General features: G+C 41.7%; 1 pseudogene across 1 annotated transcript; it reads right to left on the reverse strand.

The window, feature by feature from the left end:
• Positions 1-5,015: 5,015 nt before the first annotated feature.
• On the reverse strand, positions 5,016-5,788 carry LOC100276144 (GT1 superfamily protein pseudogene; annotated as a pseudogene). The gene is given in 1 exon segment (NR_148562.1): positions 5,016-5,788. The product of NR_148562.1 is annotated as a GT1 superfamily protein pseudogene (transcript).
• Between the last annotated feature and the right edge of the window lie 4,020 nt (positions 5,789-9,808).

The raw sequence follows: 9,808 nt of genomic DNA on the forward strand, positions 1-9,808 counted from the left end.
TTGATTAGATCAATTGGTTATAAGGGGTTGGAGCATATTACATTGTATATGACTGAAGAGATCAATCCGTCCTTCTTTGTTTTGGGTGCAACTCGCCCCTATCGGCTGGAATCCCCATCGGGCTAACTTTGTACACAACAAACAGATTGACGTAACAGATCGACGTCATGGGTGTAATCCTCTTCAGGCCAAAAGTCTAAGATTTGGGTTGATTTGATCAATCGCATGAGATTTTTTGTGGAATTTCCATACATACGATGCATGAAATCCCGTGAGGTTATCTACTTCACTCATGGACCACCGTGGCTATCTACTATAGTGGCGAACATATAGAAAATGTGTCCGTCTAACATGTTGAAGCAGTAGAAGTTGCGAGAAGGAGACTAAGGCACAAAAAGCTTTGGGCACCGGTAGGCTAGGTCCATGGAAGGGTCACTAGGGGGCCAGGGCTAGGGAAGGGGCACTAGCGAGTGGGATACACGATAGTGAGAGTGGAGATAAACTGAGAATAAGAAATTGGCAAAAAGAACAGTGGTGTGCAAGTTATATTACGTAACTTCTGATAGCTTCCTGAAGCCATCAAAAGTTAACTTCCAACAGCTTCCCGAAGCCATCGGAAGTTAACTTCCATTGGCTATAGACAAAGCTCTTAGAAGTTAAGTTAATTTGCAATGACCAAAGAAACTTTTGTCAGCCCTAGGTTGGGTGTCAGAAGTTAAGAACTTCCGAAGGCCACCCTTGGCTATTAGAAGCTAACATAACTTTCGACAGGTATCCCAAGGGCCATCAGAAGTTACTTTGGCCACTAGAAGTCGTTTAGAATGGTGTTGTGATTGATTCTAGCAAAACTTACTCAAACTAGTCAAACATAATATTCTTGTTTAATGAAGTCCAAGCTTGGTTTGAGAAAACAAAGTTTGCTAAATTGGCCTCATGCTTGATAAATTCTTGCAAAACCAACTCAAACTAGTGAGATATATAGCATTGTTTTTTAAATTTGCCCAATTATAACTAAGTTTTTGCATTTGTCCTCCTATTTGATGCATTATAGCAAAACTTACTCAAACTAGCAAATTATAGTACATTACATATAAACTTGACCGATTCATACTAAGTTTGCTCATTTGGTCTCATTTGTACATTTCATATAGGGTCGATGCCACAAGGGACTTAGATTTTCCATAGTCCAACTGTACAGATACGAGCACCTGAAGAGCACATATTCTTAAAGCTTATTATATCTGTTAGTTTTAAACCTTTCCATGTCAAAGTCTATTTTCTTGCTTATTCCACATTTTGGTCCATATAGTTAGGCTTGAGGGATGCTGGAACCGCATTTGTAAATGTAATCTTCGGTGTCCCTCCAAGAGGTAGTGACCAAAACTCCAATTATTCAAGTGGTGGCTATTGAATATTTGATTTTGTGTAATACTTACGACTGGTAATTTGACCTGAACTATGGACATTCATTTGTGATGCGTGATAAGACAATTCTGGGATGTATATATGAATGGACATTTGTGAATGGGCATTTTAATTATGGACATTTGAACTATGAATGTATGTCGATGTTGTATGAGTTATGAACGGAATGGTACTTGAACCATTTTGTGTGTTGTGAATGGACATATTCTATGTGATTTATGTGAATAAATAAATAAAATCAGCTAGCGTTGGCTGTTGAAACTATTAATTTGTGTCGGCTAAGTATGCAGCCAACAAATTTTAAGCATCTAGAGATAACTTCTCGCCCCGTTTGGATCATTGGAATTGAATTCTATTCTAATAATAGTAATTTAGGCATATATCAATTAAGCTAATTCAGTTTTATACAAAATATATTTGTATACTATTATTATCAAGATATCGAAGATATTTATGTGCTATATTTTTACTATAGAGGAGTGAGACGAAGAGTGCAGTGTCACGTAAGTTATAGAGTAGAAACAAATTCTACTACTGTATAAAATCATTTCCCATCCCCACCCCATGAATTTGAGATAGACTAATATATGAACTTTGGAAAGTGGTGGAATTTCAAATTCCAAACAAAATAAGTTACTTTATTGAGTGAATTTCAATTCCTCTAAAATGAAGGGATCCAAACGCCCCGTCAATTGAATGGAGAGCTAGGAAAAGTTAGTTAATTTTGGTTGGCTTACTCATTGTCGACAGTAGTTAGCGTTACTATTAGTAATTCACAGCGGGTGCCTGTAGCCAAAGAAAGTTAGCCCAAACTGACGGAAATTAGCTCATTTCCATAAGCCTTGACCATTGAAAGTTAATTATATAGTTTACTGTTGTGCTGTAAATGAACTTTATGCTGTTGTAATTTGGTGCTAGTATCGGCATGGCCACGTCACCTCTAAAGTGAACTTTTGACTAAGTCCTGCTACTGTATGAGGTATGACAAGTTTCTACTGTTTGTCATTTGTCAAAGCATCTGCAGCACATCGCGTCACCTTGCATTGACGGTCCTATATATATTATATATATTACTTTTGACAATGAAAAAAGCAATTTTCTTATGCGAGATGAAGACCACTTTTTGTTTAAAAAAGTAAACAACTTCATGTTTCGTGAAGGAAAAGTTATCAGAGCACACGAGAAGAGAAAATATTCGCACACACTTTAGTACATAATCAATTCGTAGTAAGAAAATGTTGGCAGAAACCACACGCTTGGCTTTCGTACGGAGTGTGCACTGACAAAGGCACGATTACAGATGTTGAGAGGGCCTTCCTCGGTGCCGCTCGGCCGCATCGTGTTCCAAAGAAGCCTTCACAGATGCAGTATGCATATCGAATGAAATTTTGTCTATCTTCTTGTATCGACTCTGATTTGATTTTTGCTAAATTGATCTGTACTTGAAACCAACATGCCAACTGCACAAGTGGTGAAACAGCCAGCCAGATCATCGGCGAATAGTTCTAAACCGAAAGTGCATGCGGCATTTGCTTTCAAATACTAGCGTACAAGAGGGTCCCTACAAAATTGAGATTTGCGAGGGAGACTTGCTTGACGGGGCTTTGCGGTCGTTGTCCGTCAAGGTAGCGGTCGCCAAAAGGCATGACCACTGGAATTCTACAGATTTATTTATGTTTACCTTTACTATAAATTTTGAAAGCTATAATTTATTTTATGATGACCATGCATATCATCGATGATATATATAGTTACTGTTTGCATTAATATAATTGCATGTTCTATTAAGTTTTTATCAAATCTATACTACTATATTAAGGCTGCAATGGGTAGCCTGTCTCTCCCATGTTCTGTCTTTTGTTAATCTGGACCGTCCGTCCTATGGCTGCTACCCGGACCGTCCATCTTATGCCCCCTACCCTCCCCGCGTCGCCCCCAGACCCCCCTCGGTCGTCTCCCCCTCCGGAACACGGGCAGCGCCGCATGCGTCACTCGCGACGTCAGGCACTTGCCGCTGCCGTTGCTGGCACGCTCGAACAGGTCCTCGGCGAGGCGGGTTGCCTGGATCACGAGCGTCGGGGTGGCGTGGAAGCCGATGAAGTCCATGGCACCGTCGCCGGACGCGCTCAGCGGCAGGCGGTCGACGGTCGTCGATGCGGTACACTGCCCGCCCATGCCCTGGGAACCACGCGATGTCGGCGAACTCATGCCAGTACGCGAACGTGGCCACCTGCTTAGTGAGGTTGAACAGAGGTTGAACAGAGGTTGAACGTCACCGAGCGCTTGAACAGAGGTTGTATCGCCAGCGTCACCTTGCATCGGGAGTATATGCATGCATAATTATTGGAGGATCCGGTGTTTATTCTTTGATAAATTAAGAACATGATCTTGGAATGTGATGGACTCAAATAAAGTCAGGCGACTAAAACGTCTCTCAAGAACATGAATGGCTTTTGTTCCATTTTAAACGAGCGAATACCCAACATCGGTGTAATCGTGCAATAAAAAAACCATCTTTGATGATCCACCATATGGTGTCGTCGAATAATATAAGAGATATTAAGGTGTGTTTAAATGCACTAGAACTAATAGTTAGTTGGCTAAAAATGTTATTAGATGGATAAAAGTTCGTTGTCGAAGGATACATCCATGCAATCATATGTTTTAATCGATCATGCAGTGATAATCTATACTACTATATTAAGGCTGCAAGGGGGAGCCTGCCTCCCCTTGTTCTGCCTTCTATTAATCTGGACGGTCCGTCCTATGGCCGCTACTCGCACCGTCCATCCTATGGCCCCTACCCCACCCGCATGCGTCGCCCCTAGATCCCCCTCGGTCGTCTCCCCACTAGTACAAAAAGGCTCAAAGCCTGCGGGGACGATATATTTTTACAGGCGGTTTCGGTTATCCACCGACTGTGTTATTTCTAGTGGCGGTTCCTTAAGAAAACCGCCACTAGAAATCGTATTTCTACTGGCGGTTCCTTAAGAAAACCGCCAGTAGAAATCCATGATTTGTAGTGGCGGTTTTCTTAAGGAACCGCAACTAGAAATACGATTTCTAGTGGCGGTTTTCTTAAGAAACCGCCACTAGAAATCATTTTTATCCTTAATTTTTCGAGTTTTTCAAACGGCCTCGTACGACAAAACCACCAAAATAAAAGTTGTAGATCTCTAAAAGTTATGAAACTTTGTAGTTGACAACTTTTTTATTTGAACTCATTTCAGTTCTCAAAAATTGAATCTAAGTATGTCAAATTTAAAATTCAAATTTTGCAAACTACCTCGGATGAAAAAAGTGTCAAAATAAAAGTTGTAGAACTTCAAAAGTTATTTATCTTTGTAGTTGACAACTTTTTTATTTGAATTCGTTTAGGGTCTCAAATAAGCAATTTACACTCAAATGGTTGTAATATGTGGAGAAAACAACTACAAACTAGACACAAGACATGTCATAGACGGAGTGGTAGGGGAGGATACGCGCGAGGGTGAGGTCGACGGTTCGAATACTAACAACCGCGTAGCGCGCGAATTTTGCGCGAAAAATGCGCGACTTGTCGGAGACGGGCGGGTGGGGTGGGCCTAATAAAAATAAATTTTTTAACTATTTTTAAAATATGTTTTATGTTTCCTGGAAACGATTTGCACTGGCGGTTTATTACGTCGACCGCCAGTGAAAATCGATTTTCACTGGCGGTTTTATTACGCCGACCGCCAGTGAAAATCGATTTTCACTGGCGGTCCTCAGTTACCCGCCTGTACAAATGATGATTTCTACTGGCCCCTAGCACTGGCGGTTACGAAAAACGCCACTATAAATAGGTTTACAACCGCCACTATAGAACTTCTTTGTACTAGTGCCCCCTCCAGAACACAGGCAGCGCGGCGCGCGGTGGGGACAACTTCTTGATGCCGGTGAGCGTGGGCCCGACGAGGAGGTCGAACTGGCTGTAGAAGTTCCACGACGATGGCCCGCCGCGCGCACTCGACCTTGTACTTCTTCTTGAGCGTGTCAACGCGGTTCTTGCACTGGATGTCGGTGCGCGGCAGGCAGCGGCGCGCGGAGGCCCCGGGGCGAGAGTTGACGGCGTCGGCGACCTCCCGCCACTGCGGCTGGCGGAGGCTCCCACGGTTGAGGTCGAGGTAGCGCGAGCCCCAGGCGTCGACAAGCGCGACCTTCTCGCCCTCGCTCCAACAGTCCTCCCAGTACGCCAGGTTCGGGTTCGGCGGCGGCAACTTCCCGTCCATCGCTCCTCCTCCCAGATCTCTCCGCGTCACGACGACAATGACAACGACGACGACCTAGCCTTCTCTCATTTGTGCGTAGAGACGAAGGAACGAATGGATGGGTGAATAGATGTGGGGGCAGCGATGGAGGAGACGAGAGAAGGATAGGGAATAGAAGAAGAGAGAGGGGGTGGTCGATGAGGGGGGAGGAGCGTCGGGCCGTGGGCCGTGACGACCGCGACGCGACATGTGGAGGAGCGGTGCAGATGCATGGTTGTTGTGTGGGCGAGCGGCTGCCGTTGGATCCTCCCGTCAGTCGGGGCAGGTTTGACCGGGACACCAAGTCGGCGAGGGAATACCGGATTAGCAGCTCCCTCGCGCAGGCACATGCCCCCATCATCCCCGTGTACACAGTTGCAGTCAAACCCTCGGAGCCGGGTGCTCCAAACTGCACACCCAACCCCTACGCTTTCATCCTCACCGTGAATCGACGGCGCCGTGGATGCCATGATCGCGCACATGGAGGGGTGCAAATACCGCTTCTTCTCCTACCATGGTTAGTGACGCCGGATCTGGCAGTTTCTAGGTCCACCCGTGATTGTATATCCTACAATGTTGCTTCCCTTTATTTTTAAAATCCTACTGATTCTGGCCATAATTATGATTTTTGTGAGGTGGTGGAGGATTTTTGTGGAAAAGCCAAGCTTCCTGTTAATGGAGATGACAGTGGCTGGTTGTCATTGTAACTTAGTGATGTTAAGGTTCTTGTGAATGAAATTACTTCTGTTCGGCCCAAAAGGATATTGCATGAGGTTCCTATGGATATAGTTAGAAGGTTATTGGATGTTCTCAAGGTTTGTCGATAGATGTGAAGGAAAATGTGAGTTACTTACCATGTCATAGTAGTTTACATTTTCAAATTTTCATTTAGTTTTATCTTATTTTGTTTTAGAACCATTTAGCAAATTTCTTTCAAGTTATAACTTAGCAACTAACAAGTGATTGGATACCTTCAGTCTAATGTCATTGATGCTAAACGTTTAGGTTTTCTCTGCTTTGGAGTCCAGTCATATGCCATGGCAATTATGACCCACCATGATAACAAACAACTAGACAACAGGCGCATGCGTGGTCCCCGGCCCCCTCCAAGCGCCCACAGGCTCCCTCGACGTCGCGCCTGGCAGTTGGGGGAATGGGTTCTTCGCCGATGTCGCAGGTGCCTGCCACATGTGATTCATTTGATGATGCTATTGCTTCATTGATTGCCCATCAACAACCAAGTAACCAACCAAAGGTATTAAATCCATCCCTTTAGGAAGCCGAGGAAACATGCCATGCATTTCCCTTCTAGAATCTAACTTCACAGGCATCAAGTTCAGTCCCGGGCAACAAAATTGCTGCTATGACCTCATTAGTCTTGTGTGCAATTCCAGAAACTGGCACAGATGATCAGGTACACTTGCTCTTGTAATCTTTTGTCTCAGTAGAAACATTTCTTGCTTCTTATGAGCTTTTTGTTTCTGCAGCAATGTGCTACTAAAGGTTGGAAAGCAGAACTTGATATACTCTTTTGTAATGTCCAAAATGTATCGCTTAGTCTACATTATCATGATATACTCTTTTGTAATTTTATGTAAACACGTGCTCTGAAAAAAAATTGACCTACGGGAACAACTTGTTTGTGTCCAAGCAACAACAAGAAGAACAACTGCTGGTGCTTGCTGGTCGATTATCACCACTCCAATAGATACCATCAAGACTCGGCTTCAGGTAAATTTAATTGTTCTTCTGAAGATGTGATTATGTATCTTTGCAGAAACAGTTTCTGTGGTATTCGTCATGTTTTCTTTTTGCTAGCACCTTATTTCTGGTGTAAGGAATCTAGCGTCTCATATTTTTGCTACTAGCTTATTTATTAGACAAGATTTTTTGACTAGGACAATGAATCATTGTGAGTGTTAGAAGATCATAGGGGTTTCCTTAGGTAGTTCTTCCTGAAATTTAGAAGTTGACATGCCTAGGCTATACTTTCTGACTTGTGAAATATTTGTAGCTTTAATATACATGATTTCAACTGGGCCCAAAGCTCCTCAATATACAATGGAGAAGGACAACATGTCCATTATGCTAGGTAGCTTGTGAAATCATGTTTTAGCACTTAACCTGGGTGACATAGGTCTGGTCTCAAGCTTATTGTTCCTCTGTGTCAGGTGCCTCAGTTTCACAACCACACCTATTATTCAATTTCAATATGACATTTCAAGGCTGGCACATTTTAGTTATGGCATGTGCAAGCGAATGATGTCTACAATACTGTGATGATCATGTTATACCTTAGGTGTGCAGATTACCATTGAGTTGGCTGTTTATCATATCACCTTTGTTACATAGGCTATGTACCCGAACATAAAGTTAGTACAACTAAGTAGCTAACTACGGTCATAGAAGGAACTATTATCATGCATGGTAATTGTGAGAATTCCATCACCGGGTGTTTTATTATTTTCATGTGATTTCAGGTTATGGACAACTATGGTGAGGGTAGGCCTTCAGTCATGAAAACTACCAGGCTGTTGCTTGATGAAGATGGCTGGAGGTGCTTTTATAGAGGTTTTGGACCAAGTTTTCTTAACATGTTTGTTTCTCGCCTAACAAAATAATAATAAGATGGGAGTCTGATATAAAACTAGGATGTGAAAAATTGAGATCTATAATAATGTATGCTATTTGTTTTTTGTGCAATTGTTGTACATTAACATTTTATCGAATTTGTGTGTCATTGCAACGTAGTCATTGTACTATATTTTTTAGGTATGTAACTAACAAAAGTATAGAATAACAATAATTGTTTTTGCACATCAATGTATTTTATCGTAGTGCTTCTACATCTCATTGCGTCTTACTAGTACATGCTGACTCCGTAGCAACGCACGGGCATACACCTAGTTAATACACAATTGTGATAGGTTTTTTTCTCTCACGTTGCAAACTACGAAAACATTTAATTTTTCAAAATATATAATTTTTTTTATAAATTTGCACATAAGTTGATTCATGTTTTAATAAAAGTAAGTTTTCTATATTTATAAGATCATCAAATTCATGGAAACACGGCGGTGGAAATTCTATAAAGTTATTTATGCTTTTCATTTATATAAATTTTTGAAGCTATAATTTATTTATTTTTGTTGACCATGACATCCATAATATAGTTACTATTTGCATTAACACGATGACAATTGGGACCAAAGGAATCAAGAGTTATTAAGAAGAACAAGGTGATAGGATGGATAAACTCAAAGGAAGAAAAAAGATAATCTTAGATCTGGGAGAATTGAAATTTCATGTCAACCAAAAATGATATCCGTCTGAAAGTTTTAGTAAAATGATATCTACTGCACTACTTGTATCCACCAACACTTTGTGGACTAAAATCCTTTGATAATACAAGATATAACCATTGCATCATTATGCGGATAATTCCTGAGCTGAAGGTCCTCTTGTGAGAAGGTGATTGGGATGTCAGATCACTTAGATTTAATGAAGGGTCCTTGAACTCCCAACATGTTGTATCCTTCGCTGAGCTTGTTTCTTCTGCCTTTTGTTAGTAGGCTCAAAACTTGAACCTCCCGTGATCGGTAGGATAATCTTTTTCAAACTTATTGACGAAGAGTCAACACCTGCCATGCTCTTCATCAGTGGAATGACGAAGCTTGTGGTAATCGTGGAAGTGAGTCCACCGATAGAGGGCGTCAATATTGGTCACTTGTTTTCAATGGCTACATGACATCAAAAACAAGGCAACACAAGCTAAGAAGTTTGAACATTCATCCACATGTTAGTTACTTCTTCGTAGTAATAGCTTGAGGACGAAGAAATGTAAACGAAACGATATTGTACGATGAGAAAGCACATAGTTAAACATAAGAGAAGTCATATCATTGTGTGTTTCCAATTTTTTATTATCACACAAGGATTTGTTCAAGTCCCTTTGCCTTCTTAAATTTACAAAGCTAGAAGAATAGGGAAATTACATCTTCGTATGGAGGGAGGTGGAACCTGCCTCGACCAAAAAAATCTCTCTAATGCACGACACTATTCAGCTATTTATAGGCACGGGATACAACCTTGGTAAGATTACAATTGTGACCTTA

The sequence above is a fragment of the Zea mays genome, chromosome 1, assembly GCF_902167145.1.
Source record: "Zea mays cultivar B73 chromosome 1, Zm-B73-REFERENCE-NAM-5.0, whole genome shotgun sequence".
NCBI lineage: Eukaryota > Viridiplantae > Streptophyta > Magnoliopsida > Poales > Poaceae > Zea > Zea mays.